General features: G+C 48.1%; 1 protein-coding gene across 1 annotated transcript in view; it reads right to left on the bottom strand.

Moving 5' to 3' along the window:
- LOC145360088 (F-box only protein 2-like) overlaps positions 1–15127 on the bottom strand; it is a 77700-nt gene that overhangs the window by 18977 nt on the left and 43596 nt on the right. The window lies entirely within an intron of this gene.

A 15127-nucleotide genomic window follows, 5' to 3' on the forward strand; every position in this document is an offset into this window, starting at 1 on the left:
CTTTAGCATGGCCAATCCACCTAACCTGCTCATCTTTGGACTGTGGGAGGAAACCAGAGCATCCGGAAGAAACCCACACAGAGACAGGGAGAATGTGCAACAGACAGCAACCCAAGCCAGGAATCGAACTCAGGTGCCTGGAGCAGTAAGGCTGCAGTGCTAACCACTGTGCCACTCCGAATGGATCCGGAATGGATAATTGGAGTCTTTTCTTCAGAGTAGAAGTGTCAATTTGAACCAGGTCATTTGCTTTGTGAATGGTTTGGGGCATTGAGAGAACTCTTGACTCTCCTCCCTTGGTCGCCAGGGGGAAGATTCACCTCAGTTTAACATCTCACTCTAAGGGTTGGCAGTCTGAGGTGGGAATAAGACTTGCAAATACTGGGGACAGAGGATCAGATTACATTATCATCTCCACGAGGAGACGTTCTGTCCGAGCTTCCTCCGACAGATCCCATCCCAAAGAATTTCCAATGCAGTAACTAGAAATAGAGCTTGGATTCACCTGATTAACTCATTCGATTTTGCTCAGCCCAGTGCCAAATGCCATATTATATCACAAAACAGCTTCTCCTTTGCTTGTTAGCAAACTATTCGACTACCAGAGGCATCGTGGGCAAACTGGCTCCTGATTTTCTCCCCCAATGAACTTTCCAGCCTGAATCACTGGCATGTCACCCAGACCAGGAACCCTGATGGATTCTTCTGCTCCTGTAGCCCAAAGATGTTGAATTGGCCTCCAAATCTGAATTTCCAACTTCCCTCCACCAATCTACCCAATCGCACTCTGAGTCAATTCAGCAGTGGTCAGGGATTAAATTTAGCCTTCCCTAGGCTTTCTTAGACCTAGGAGGTACAGTGGCACAGTAGTTATCACTGCTGCCTCACAGCGCCACAGACCCAGGTTTGATTCACGGCTTGGGTCACTGTCTGCGTGAAGTTTGCACATTCTCCATGTGTCTGTGTGGGTTTCCTCCGGGTGCTCCAGTTTCCTCCCACAATCTGAAAGATGTGCTAGTTAGGTGCATTGTCCATGCTAAGTTCTCCCTCAGTGTATCCAAACAGGTGCCAGAGTGTGACGATTAGGGGATTTTCACAGTAACTTCATTGCAGTGTTAACGTAAGCCTACTAATAAATAAACTTTAAAACTTCCAGACTTGTGTGCTGTACTGGCCTGGGTACTTAAACAATCATAAGATCATTGGATGACAAAGCAGATACGCCAGAAGCAAAACAGAACCTGAGATCAAGGACTGGCTTTCTGAGCTGCAGTAACAAGTCAGTCCACTAGGTGAGGCTACACACCAAGAAATTGGGCAAAAGCAAAATACTATGGATGCTGGAATCTGAAACCAAAACAGAAAATGCTGGAAAATCTCAGCAGGTCTGACAGCATCTGTGGAGAGAGAATACAGCCAACATTTTGAATCTGGATGACATTTCGTCAGAGCTAAGGGCAAAGGAAATCAGAAAGGATTTATACTGTGAGGGTGGGTGGGAGGGGGAAGGCTGTAATAGGACAAAGGGAACTTAAATGAGGATAAAGATGGCTGAGAGAGATATTAAAAGTGTCCTTTGGAGATCGTATTGTGTGAATGGCAGAAGATGTACAGTTGGTTAAGAGTGTTGCCCTGAAGTTTGGGGGGGTGGTGTGGGGGGTGCAAGGAGTAGAGCAGGAATGGAGAAAAAGGAGAGCAAAATAGGAGAGAGAAAGAAGGATGATAAAAATGGATGAATGAGATGAAAAGAAGAAACAATGAAATAAAATAAATGGAAATAGGATGAAGGTGGAGAGGAGAGAGTTCATCCTCTGAAGTTGTTGAGCTCAATGTTCAGTCCAGAAGGCTGTAAAGTACCCAGTCGGGAGACGAGGTGCTGTTCCTCCAGTTTGCATTGGGGTACGCTAGAACATTGCAAAAGGCCAAGGGTGGACATGTGGACAGGAGTGGTGAGTTGAAGTGACAAGTGACAGGAAGGTCTGGGTCCTGCTTGTATACAGACGAAGGTGTTCAGCAAAGTGTTCACCCAGTTGATATTTGGTTTCTTTGATGGAGAGTAGACTGCATTGGGAGCAGCGAATGCAATAGACCAGATTGAAAGAGGGGCATGAAAAGCGCTGCTTCACCTGAAAGCATGCATTCTACGATTGCATGAGAAGGCGCTGTGGGCAGGGGGTGAAGTGTTGGGTGTGATGGAGAAGTGGACCAGGTTGTCCCTGAGAGAACAGTTCCTGTGGAATGCTGGCAGGGGGTGTGAGGGGAAGATGTGTTGAGTGGTGGCATCATGGTGGACTTGGCAGAAATGGCAGAGGACAATCCTTTGAATGTGGAGAGTGGTGGGGTGAAAAGTGAGGACAAGGGGATCCTATCCTGGCCCTGGGAGGGAGGGGAGGGGGTGAGAGCAGTGATGGGTCGAGAGCCCTGTCAACCACCATGGGTGAAAAACCAAGATTGAGGAAGAAGGAGGACATATCACCAGCACTATTTTGTAAAGTGATATCATCAGGCCATCTCTGCAGCGGTCCCTCAGCCCAACAATCTTCCACTGCTTCATCAATGACCTTCCCTCCATCCTAAGGTGGGGATGTTCGCCAACGATTGCACAATATTCAGCATCGTTTGTGACTCCTCAGATACTGAAGCAATCCATGTTCAAATGCAACAAGATCGGGACAAAATCCAGGCTTGGGCTGACAAGTGGCAAGGAACATGCCAGGCAATGACCATCACCAATAAGAGACGCTCTAACCACAGCCCCTTGACATTCAGTGGTGTAACAATCACTGAATCCCCCAGTGTCAACATCCATGGGGTTACCATTGACCAGAAACTCAGCTGGATTCACCACATAAATTTAGTGGCTACAAGAGCAGGTCAGAGGCTAGGAATACTGCAGTGAGTAACTCACCTCCTGACTCCCCAAAGCCTATCCACCATCTACAAGACACAAGTCAAGAGTGTGATGGAATACTCCCCACTTTCCTGGATGGATGCAGTTCCAACAACACTCAAGAAGCTCGACACCATCAAGGACAAAGCAGCCCACTTGATTGGCACCACATCTACAAACATTCAATCCCTCCATCACCGACGCTCAGCAGCAGGAGTGTGTACTATCTACAAGATGCATTGCAGCAATTCACCAAAGATCCTTAGACAGCACCTTCCAAGCCCATGACCACTTCCATCTAGGAGGGCAAGGGCAGCAGATACATGGGAACACCACCACCTGCAAGTTCCTCTCCAAGTCACTCACCATCCTGACTTGGAAATATACCGCCAATCCTTCACAGTCACTGGGTCAAAATCCTGGAATTCCCTCCGCAACAGCATTGTGGGTCAACCCACAGCATGTGGACTGCAGCGATTCAAGAAGACAGCTCACCGCCACCTTCTCAAAGGCAACTAGGGATGGGCAATAAAAATGTTGGCCAGTGCAGTGCTTGTTGTATGTTGATTATAAGTGGCTAAGTAACAGTTGTGGAGCCTGAACAATAAAAGGTTTATTGTCCGAACATAATTATTTACAGACAGACTGCAGGTATTATGCCATCTAAGTCATCAACTTTATTCTTCTTCGAGACTCTGAGTCATGTGACTCTCTCTCTAACTCTCATCATGTACCCACTGCTGTTTCCCCAGTCCTACACATTAACCCTTTCAGTCCTGAACTCCCGAATACGTTAGCCTCCCCAGGTACCACCTTGCAATCATGCAACACTGCCTCTGTTCTGACTCACTCGTGCGGCATTTCCTCATCAGTGCTGCCCCTCTAGACAGTGCAACAATGCTGAGTAATGTCTCTTCAATAATGCAGTACTAATCAGTACGAACCCAGCAACCTTGCAACACTGCAGCAGTACCACCTGTCTGGCTCTTCAATGCTCTCTCAGTACTCCCCATTTCACAATGCAATACTCCCTCAGTTTTGTCCCGACTGCCTCTTTGACTCTGCAGCATTCCCCCAGTACTGCCTCTCTGACTGTGCAACATTCCCTAGGCACTGCCCCTTTGACAGCACAGTGTCTCCTTAGTCGTGTGCCTATGACAGTGCAGCGCTCCATCAGTACTTCTCCTTTGACAGTGCAGTGCTCCCTCAGTACTGCCCCATGATAGTGGAGCATTCCCCCAGTACTATCTCTTTGTAAGTGCAGTGCTCCCTCAGTGCTACCCCTTTGACAGGGCAGCACTCCCTCAGTACTGCCCCTTTGACAGTGCAGCGTTCCCTCAGTACTGACCCTTTGAGAGTACAGCCCTCCCTCATTACTGCCCCTTTGACAGTGCAGCACTTCCTCAGTTCTGCCCCTTTGACAGTGCAGCACTCCCTCAGCACTGCCCCTTTGACAGTACAGCACTTCCTCAGTTCTGCCCCTTTGACAGTACAGCCCTCCCTCAGTACTGCCCCTTTGACAGTGCAGCACTTCCTCAGTACTGACCCTTTGATAGTTCAGTCCTCTCTCAGTACTGCCCCTTTGACAGTGCAGCACTTCCTCAGTTCTGCCCCTTTGACAGTACAGCCCTCCCTCAGTACTGCCCCTTTGACAGTGCAGCACTCCCTCAGTTCTGCCCCTTTGACAGCGCAACCCTCCCTCAGTACTGCCCCTTTGACAGTGCAACACTTCCTCAGTACTGACCCTTTGATAGTTCAGTGCTCTCTCAGTACTGCCCCTTTGACAGTACAGCACTCCCTCAGTACTGCCCCTTTGACAGTGCAACCCTCCCTCAGTACTGCCCCTTTGACAGTGCAACACTTCCTCAGTACTGACCCTTTGATAGTTCAGTGCTCTCTCAGTACTGCCCCTTTGACAGTGCAGCACTCCCTCATCACTGTCCCTCTGACAGTGCAGCACTTCCTCAGTTCTGCCCCTTTGACAGTACAGCCCTCCCTCAGTACTGCCCCTTTGACAGTACAGCACTCCCTCAGTACTGCCCCTTTGACAGTGCAGCCCTCCCTCAGTACTGCCCCTTTGATAGTGCAACACTCCCTCAGTACTGCCCCTTTGACAGTGCAGCACTCCCTCAGTTCTGCCCCTTTGATAGTACAGCCCTCCCTCAGTCCTGCCCCTTTGACAGTGCAGCACTCCCTCAGTCCTGCCCCTTTGACAGTGCAGCACTCCCTCAGTTCTGCCCCTTTGATAGTACAGCCCTCCCTCAGTCCTGCCCCTTTGACAGTGCAGCACTCCCTCAGTCCTGCCCCTTTGACAGTGCAGCACTCCCTCAGTACTGCCCCTTTGACAGTGCAGCACTTCCTCAGTACTGCCCCTTTGACAGTGCAGCACTCCCTCAGTACTGTCCCTTTGACAGTGCAGCACTTCCTCAGTACTGCCCCTTTGACAGTGCAACACTTCCTCAGTACTGACCCTTTGATAGTTCAGTGCTCTCTCAGTACTGCCCCTTTGACAGTACAGCACTCCCTCAGTACTGCCCCTTTGACAGTGCAACCCTCCCTCAGTACTGCCCCTTTGACAGTGCAACACTTCCTCAGTACTGACCCTTTGATAGTTCAGTGCTCTCTCAGTACTGCCCCTTTGACAGTGCAGCACTCCCTCATCACTGTCCCTCTGACAGTGCAGCACTTCCTCAGTTCTGCCCCTTTGACAGTACAGCCCTCCCTCAGTACTGCCCCTTTGACAGTACAGCACTCCCTCAGTTCTGCCCCTTTGATAGTACAGCCCTCCCTCAGTCCTGCCCCTTTGACAGTGCAGCACTCCCTCAGTCCTGCCCCTTTGACAGTGCAGCACTCCCTCAGTTCTGCCCCTTTGATAGTACAGCCCTCCCTCAGTCCTGCCCCTTTGACAGTGCAGCACTCCCTCAGTCCTGCCCCTTTGACAGTGCAGCACTCCCTCAGTACTGCCCCTTTGACAGTGCAGCACTTCCTCAGTACTGCCCCTTTGACAGTGCAGCACTCCCTCAGTACTGTCCCTTTGACAGTGCAGCACTTCCTCAGTACTGCCCCTTTGACAGTGCAACACTTCCTCAGTACTGACCCTTTGATAGTTCAGTGCTCTCTCAGTACTGCCCCTTTGACAGTACAGCACTCCCTCAGTACTGCCCCTTTGACAGTGCAACCCTCCCTCAGTACTGCCCCTTTGACAGTGCAACACTTCCTCAGTACTGACCCTTTGATAGTTCAGTGCTCTCTCAGTACTGCCCCTTTGACAGTGCAGCACTCCCTCATCACTGTCCCTCTGACAGTGCAGCACTTCCTCAGTACTGCCCCTTTGATAGTACAGCACTTCCTCAGTACTGCCCCTTTGACAGTGCAGCACTCCCTCAGTACTGCCCCTTTGATAGTGCAGTGCTCCCTCAGTCCTGCCCCTTTGACAGTGCAGCACTCCCTCAGTACTGCCCCTTTGATAGTGCAGTGCTCTCTCAGTACTGCCCCTTTGACAGTGCAGCACTCCCTCAGTACTGCCCCTTTGATAGTGCAGTGCTCCCTCAGTACTGCCCCTTTGACAGTGCAGCACTCCCTCAGTACTGCCCCTTTGATAGTGCAACACTCCCTCAGTTCTGCCCCTTTGACAGTGCAGCACTCCCTCAGTACTGCCCCTTTGACAGTGCAGCACTCCCTCAGTACTGCCCCTTTGACAGTGCAGCACTCCCTCAGTACTGCCCCTTTGACAGTACAGCACTCCCTCAGTACTGCCTGTTTGACAGTGCAGCGTCCCTCAGTACTGACCCTTTGAGAGTACAGCACTCCCTCATCACTGCCGCTTTGACAGTGCAGCACTCCCTCAGTACTGCCCCTTTGGCAGTACAGTGCTCCCTCAGTACTGCCCCTTTGACAATGCATAACTCCCTCAGTACTGACCCTTTGACAGTAATGCACTCCCTCAGTACTGCCCCTCTGACAGTACAGCACTCCCTCAGTACTGCCCCTCTGACAGTGCAGCACTCCCTCAGTACTGCCCCTTTGACAGTGCAGCACTCATTCAGTACTGCCCCTTTGGCAATGCAGCACTCCCTTAGTACTGCCCCTCTGACAGTGCAGCACTCCCTCAGTACTGCCCCTTTGACAGTGCAGCACTCCCTTAGTACTGCCCCTTTGACAGTGCAGCACTCCCTTAGTACTGCCCCTTTGACAGTGCAGCACTCCCTCAGTACTGCCCCTTTGACAATGCAGCACTCCCTTAGTACTGCCCCTTTGACAGTGCAGCACTCCCTTAGTACTGCCCCTTTGACAGTGCAGCACTCCCTCAGTACTGCCCCTTTGACAGTGCAGCACTCCCTTAGTACTGCCCCTTTGACAGTGCAGCACTCCCTTAGTACTGCCCCTTTGACAGTGCAGCACTCCCTCAGTACTGCCCCTTTGACAATGCAGCACTCCCTTAGTACTGCCCCTCTATCAGTACAGTGCTCCCTCAGCACTGCCCCTTTGACAATGCAGTGCTCCATTTAAATGACAGCTTGGATCAAAGTCTAATCTGGACCCACAGCATTGTAACTGAAGTGAGCCCCAATAGAGACTCTTCCCCATTGGGATTCATATTGATTGTTGTACTTTGTGGACATCAGCAAGTTTGTCAAGTAGGCAGCTTGAGGGAATAATCCTGGCTTCCTTTCAAAGGGCTGAGTGGATGACTGATGAGTCACTTCACACTATAAATATTTAAATGGCTTCACTAAAAATAATCCTTCACCTTGAACCCTGAGAGAAATCTTCCTATATGATTAAAACCTTGGTGATCCTTAGGATTGGTGAAGAGAATTTGAACAGCCTAACCTCCCTGTTTAAAGGTCAAATCTAACTGTTGTCTTTCTGCACACACTGGGAATTACCTCAGCTGTAAAACCTTGGCTCAGCAGACATTGATATCTGGTCATTTACTGTCAGTTATTCGGTGAATATGAAACGTCCACAGTAGCAGGAATTTCCTCCTCTGCTGGTTTGACCAGGTGAAGATGATTTTCCTCCTCTGTCCCCCCCCTCCACACCAATACTCCGAAGGAAGTCCTGCACTGGCATTCCAGTCCAGCGAAGGGGGATCACACTACCTACTGGGGAATTTTATTGGGAATTTAGTAATTCCTAAGGATGAGATCAAATGGGCCGAAGGGCCTTCTTTATTAAAAGCTGTGTGGGTCCTCGGAAATTCACACTCATCTCTTTTTAAGTTTGTTGCTGTGTTTTTTTAAATTCATTTTATGGGGAGCATCTATTGCTCAGCCCTAACTGCCCACCATTTCAGAAGACATTTGTGAGTCAACCACACATTGCCGTGGCTCTGGAGTCACATGTAGGCCAGACCAGATAAGGACAGCAGATTTCCTTCCCTAAAGGGCGTTAGTGAACCAGATGGGGTTTTACGACAATTGACAATGGTTTCATGGTCATCATCAGACTTCTAATTCCAGACTTTTATGGAATTAAAATTTCACCATCTACTGTGGTGGGATTTGAACCCAGGTTCCCGGGTCTTATTCCAGGTCTCTGGATTATTGGTCCAGCGACTGTGCTACTTCTTCCCCAACAAAGGGCTAGCATTAAGTACCTATGTCAAGTTGCCCCGTTAGAAGTGTATAGCTTGCTAGGTCATTTCAGAGGATAGGCAGTGATCCACCTGATTGGCATTGGACTGGAGTCACCTTTAGGCCAGTCTGTCTGAGAATGCCATGTTTCCTCCCCGGATTGTCATGTTTCTATGACAATCCAATGTCTTCAATTGATGGAAAACAACATTTTTATTTCCAGATTTTTCTAATTCAAAGCTCTCAAAACACCGCAGCGGGACTTGAACTCAAGTTGTCCAGGTTGCAATCGAGTTGCTACACTATCCTTGTTATACAGCTCTAATTTATACACCTTCCAAGAATCCCAGTTTAATGAGATGAACAAGGACAGTAATTCAATTATTTCTTCATTTAACACTTCTAGTACCAACTCAAACATAAACAGTTATAACTCATTAAATTTTCACTGAACTTTAACTCTAACTGAACATCAACTTTAACGAGTTAACTGAAAATTGGTACTACCGAGTTTAGGAAAACCTCGGCCAAGAAATATCCTTAATGTAGAATCTATCTTCTTGTTCTCTGAAGCAAACTTCAGGGCACAAGACTTCTCGCGATGATTGGTTTTTTCGAGTTATCACTGCCAAACAAAGGCTCACATGTCTCTTTATCCACAATTCTCCACTCACTTCCGGAAGATTCATCCAGCCAATGAATTGATCAGAAACCCCCAGTTGCATCTTTTGATTAGGCCAATTAAATGCAGGCAGGACAGTGGCAGTAGTCACTTCAGGCCTCATCAAACCTCAGTCTGTTAAGTGTATAATGTTTACATTCTAATAACCAGATAACGAAGACGCATTTCCATAAGTCCGGAAAGAATTCATCCCTGCCAAAGACAAGCTGTTGCATCTGATACCTTCTGTCCTTTGACAAATTCCAGTCCACTGGACACAAGAAATCTCAGCACAGTGAAAAAAAACTTTAACCACAAAATCAGGTTTAGTTGATTGAAGATCTTTCAGCATATTGAAGTTAAAATTCCACGCATCCACAATATTCAGGTTCATGGTAATGTAAGGCAAATAGACAATGTGGAAAATTACTTCTTGGCAAATGCCTAGCCTTGAACTTTCTGTTTCTTGTTTGTGTCCATTGGGAAATGAATTTTCCAAGCGGCTGAAGTGGTGGGGAGCCTAACCCGTCCCTGCAGTGGCTACGACCAAATCCTCAGCATATTCCCTGTGTCCTGTTCATCAGTAAGTGGACAGCTGTCAGCTGCCTCTATCAGCATGTCTGTCAGGACCAGCAATCCCCCGCTCACTGCTGGGCCCGTTGACATGTGTTGATCATTGATATCCCTTCCATCGTGCTGTCAGGATTATTCCTTGTCTTCACCGGGTATCTGCTAACTTGCTTTGACGAGTTCATCGATTTAGTTTCTTCGATAAGAGGCATAAATGGCAGGAGTCAATCGTGACATATTGTCCCTGCTCTGTCACATCCACTTTTAAATCCAGTGTCAATCAAATTCGTTTTCAATTGAATTTTTAATCATTTTACCCTGGAGATGATACAGAGAAATCCTTGCTGTCTAATAAACTCTCTCACCTTCAGCCTTCGAATCCTCTTCACTTCTGTTGCAAATACAAAGCTTGTAAGTTTGTTATGCTTCACGACTGTGTTTAATTTGTGGAACAGTTGAAGGGGGTCTTTAACCTGCTCTTATTGCTGCTTGACAACGACCTTAGGTGACCTTGTTGCTCAGGGGAGAGTGAGGTCCAGACTGTCTTACTGGGAAAAAGGTGCAAGATGTTCACACCTGTAGATAGTGCCTGAGAGAATTGTGGGAAGACACTTAGGCCAGAAATTTCCAGCACCCATTTTTAGCATCCCAGCTCTCTCAAATTCAGCCTCCAACCTCTCTTATCTTCAACTTTTGATCTTTCACTTTTAACCTCTGACCTTTCACCTTCAGTCTCTGTTCTCTTTCCAATGCAATTTTTCTCGTTTCTCTGCATGTTGCTGATGAAACAATGCTTATTGCTTCTTTGATCTTCAAACGCTTGTTCTTCTGAAACCTCAGATTCCTCAATCTCCCCTTTCCTCACACTTTCAGGGCTCCAAATTGTGGAATTTTAAAAAATATCACTCAATCTCCCTTTCCTCCTTATTTTCCTCAGCAAACAACTTAATGAACAGCTCAGGGCTTTTTTCCTTATCCTTCAGAAAGCATTCAGTGAAATTGCTTGTTCTAACAACTCTGTGTTGACATTTCGGGGAGAGTTTTATATCAGTCTCTGACCTGCTTGTCAATTGGTTTTATAATTTAATCCATTGCTGAAAATTTTAAATGAGAACCTGTTAAAACATTTATTGATCCACACAGGGGAAAGCGCCTTCTGTGGCTGCTAAATTGACATGTCAGGATGTGCATTTGGCAAAATTAAAATGGTTCTTTATTGCATTGTTGGCTGAACAGATTTAATTTGCTCTCTCGGACTTGCTGCTGTTCTTTGCAAACCTTGATGAAGGCCAAGGTGTGCAGGGTTGGAGCAAATTGAGCTTGCAAACAGCAGGGTCAAGAATGTGTTAAATCAAGATGTCTTGCTTAATAGAGAAGAAATACTTGCATTCATAATGTGCTTTTTATGTCCTCAGAACATCTCAAAGTGCATCATAGCCAAGGAAAAACCTTTGGAGTCTAGCCACTTACTTTCAATTGTTCAAGGGATGTGGGCATTGCTGGTTAGGTCAGCATTTGTCACCCATCCATAATTGCCCCTTGAGAAGGTGGTGGCGAGCTGCCTTCTTGAAACTTCTGCAGTCCATGTGATGTAGGTCCACTCAACATGAACATCAGTAAGCAGAATGCGGAGATGCTGGCGTTGGACTGGGGTAGACACAGCAATAAGTCTCACAAGACCAGATTAAAGTCCAACAGGTTTATTTGATAGTGTGAGCGTTCGGAGTGCTACCCCTTCATCAGATAAGTCACTCAACTGATGAAGGGGCAGCACTCTGAAATCTTTTGCTACCAAATAAACCTGTTGGACTTTAACCTGGTGTTGTGAGACTTCTTACTGATCAGTATACAGGTTATTGCCAAGTAAGTGCCACTTGATAATACTGTTGATGACCGCTCCATTCCATCACTTTACTAATGGCTGCTCTCTCCTAAATGGTATTGAGAAGCTTGAGTGTTGTTGGAGCTGCACCAATCCAGGCGAGTGGGGAGTATTCTATCACACTCCTGACCTGTGCCTCATAAATGGTGGACAGGCTTTGGAGAGCCAGGAGATGAGTTAGTGACTGCAGAATTCCCAGCCCCTGACCTGCTCTTGCAGCCACTTTATTTATATGATTGGCCCAGTTCAGTGGTGACTCCCAAAGTGTTGATATTGGGGCATTCAGTGATGGTAATGTGTGAGCAACAAAACAAGATGGTTAGATTCTCTCTTGTTGGAGATGGTCATTGACTGGCACTTGTGTGGCACTGTTGCTCTGTTATCGGTGTGAAGGCACAGAAAGATCCCAAAACAGCAATGAAGGACAGAACTGCACAGTGGTTAGCACTGCTGCCTCACAATGCCAGGGATCCAGGTTCGATTCCCAGGTTGGGTCACTGTCTGTGCGGAGTTTGCACATTCTCCCTGTGTCTGTGTGGGTTTCCTCCACATACTCTGGTTTCCTCCCACACTTTGAAAGATGTGCTGGTTACTTGGATTGGCCAAGCTAAGTTCTCCCTCAGTGTACCCAAACAGATGCCAGAGTGTGGCGACTAGCGGATTTTCACAGTAACTTCATTACAGTGTGAATGTAAGCCTACTTGTGACACTGATAAGCAAACTTTAAAAACATTAGGATTCTCCCATTTTAAGTGCGGTTATGGCCAGCTCTGGCAGCACTTGTCCCATTGACAGTAACACTTGGACCTCGTGCCAGATTCTGCACTTGGAACCTCATTAACTATGCACAGTAGATTTCCCCTCCGACTCTCCGGGTGGGCAGACAGCTGATCGATCTGTCTGCCTTCCTGGAGGGTTCAAAGGTCTCGGCGCCATATTTAAACACCAATGCAACACACTCACATCACTCTTTCCTGTCCAATTTTCTTTATCAGACCCTGCAGGGTGTCAGCAACCCAGAGAGAAAAGCTAGCAGCCTCAGAACAAAGCCTGTTGCTCAATGTAACCAGGCAGCCATCACAAATTTATTTGCATCTCTTTATCGGGCCCATACGCCAGAATCATAACCCCGGCCCTACTCCCACCCCACCCACTGGCCCACTTCAAAAAATCCATCTACAGCCATAGCATGTCAGAGCAACATGAATCACAACTAGTTTTGAATGGAACGCTCTGATAAGAACCTCTTCGAGCGGAGCTCAGAACTGTACGCCACGATTGTGGAACAGATCCACGTATTAAGGGGGCTGACTCAGGGATACTGACTCTGACTGGGTGAGACACGGGGAGCCTGGTCAGGGAAGAGCAAGGGATTGGCTGCAGGGTATCGGAGGTACCCTCCTGAGACCATCACATGTGAGGTGCCCCTGCTCCCAGCTTGCTGTTCTTGCTCACCATCTACACATGCCAGGCATCCTTATCATCTGTGGGAATGGAAGGATACAAACGAATAGTCTAGTTGGAAGCATGAGTGACGCAGGCTTGGAGGGCCGAAGGGCCTGTTTCCTGTGCTGGCTTGTTCTTTGTTCTTTGTCCTTTGTTTGTCCTGGCATGCGTCCTGCTTACACTCTCTCCATGCAGGAAAAGTTGGCTCTCAACAAGAAGGCCGAGATCGCAGACGGTCAGAGGGCAGACGGGGGAGAGGGGATTGCTGAAGGACCTCAGGGACTTTGAGGACAGAGCCCTCCAGCTGGCCGGGGAGGACGGTGACCTCTCCTGTGCTGTTTGGGAGGTTGTTGGTGATAAGCTAAGTGAGGATCCAGCATTGTATCATCTATCAGACAGCAATGCTGTGATTGAGGTCTCCTGTTTCTCAGGTCCCTGCCATGTACCAATGAACTCTCTGCCCCCCCATATGTGAGTAGAACCTTCAATTTGTGATGGCTACCTGTCCCAGGCTCCCCTTCTCCCTGGAGGCATTTCTGTGGCCCAGCAACAGAAGGCAACATCAGAAACACTAATATTCACACTTGATAGTCAGTACCCTCCCACCCCCACTGCAGTCTCCCTGAGTCAACTCCCCTGCCCCGATCACCAAGTTGTCAATGCCCGTTCTGCTCAGAGTCAACACACTATCTCCCCCAGTCAACCCTCTGAACTTCCCCGAGTCAATCCCCCCCACAACTATCTCCCCCAGTGCAACTCCCCTCCCACCCTGACAACCTCTCAACTCCCCCAAGTCATCCCCTCTGGTACCCTGCAACCAATCCCCTGCTCTTCCATGACCAGGCTCCCAGTACCATCCCAGTGTCTCACCCAGTCAGAGTCAGTATCCCTGAGTCAGCCCCTTTACCATGGGGATCTGTTCCACAATCGCAGCATACAGCTCTGATCTCCGCTCGGAGAGGTTCTTACCAGACGCATTCCTTTCAAAACTAGTTGTGATTCATGTTGCTCTGACATGCTGTAGATGGATTTTTTGAAGTGGGCCAGTGGCTGGGGTGAGGGTTAGGGCTGGGGTTATGATTGCAGCCTATGGACTCAATAAAGAGATGCAAATAAATTGTAATGAGGTTCCTAGCACAGAACTGCAGGAGATGCAATGGGTTACTGACGGGCAGAGGGGACAAATGCAGCAAGTGGTCACGCTGACAATAACACAGTGACTTTGGCCTTCTTGTGATATTTTCCTCTTCTGTCGCCTGATGCTGACGAGAGCAGCGAATGCTGGCCTAAGTGTTGCATGCCGAGTACCAATTGGCTGTCAGTGATGGCTGAATCAATGCTGTGCCCTTTATCCTGAACTCTGACCCTGTAAAGCTGAACTCTGCTCTTTACTGTACAAATACTGGTGAGATTTAATGGCTGTATAGCAACCAATGGAGCACTTGGTTCTCTTGTTTTCAACTAACTATTTACCAAATAAGTTAAAGTTTATTTATTAACGTCACAAGTAAGCTTACATTAACACTGCAATGAAGTTATTGTGAAAGTCCTCTAGTCGCCACACTCCGGCGCCTGTTCAGATACATTAAGGGAGACTTTCCATGGCCAATGCATCTAACCAGCATGTCTTTCAGACTATGGGAGGAAACTGGACCACCTGGAGGAAACCCATGCAGTCACGGGGAGAACATGCAAGCACCACACAGGCATTGACTCAAGCCGGGAATCGAACCTGGGTCCCTGACACTGTGAGGCAGCAGTGCTAACCGCTGTGCCACCATGCTTGCTACAATTGTACAAGTAACAAAGTCATAGAATCATAAAATTCTTACAGTGCAGCTGGAGGCCATTTGGCCCATCGAGTACGCACCAACCACAATCCCACCCAGGCCCTGTTCATGGATATTTACCCTGCTAATCCCCCTGACACTAAGGCTAATCCCCCTAACACTAATTTAAGCATGACCAATCAAACTAACCCACACATCTTTGGAGTGTGGAAGGAAACAGGAGCACCCAGAGAAAACCCACTCAGGCACAGGGAGAACATGCAGACAGTGACCCAAGGCTGGCGCTGTGAGGCTGTAGTGCTAACCACT

Source organism: Carcharhinus amblyrhynchos, chromosome 30 (assembly GCF_965287045.1).
Source record: "Carcharhinus amblyrhynchos chromosome 30, sCarAmb.v2.hapA, whole genome shotgun sequence".
NCBI lineage: Eukaryota > Metazoa > Chordata > Chondrichthyes > Carcharhiniformes > Carcharhinidae > Carcharhinus > Carcharhinus amblyrhynchos.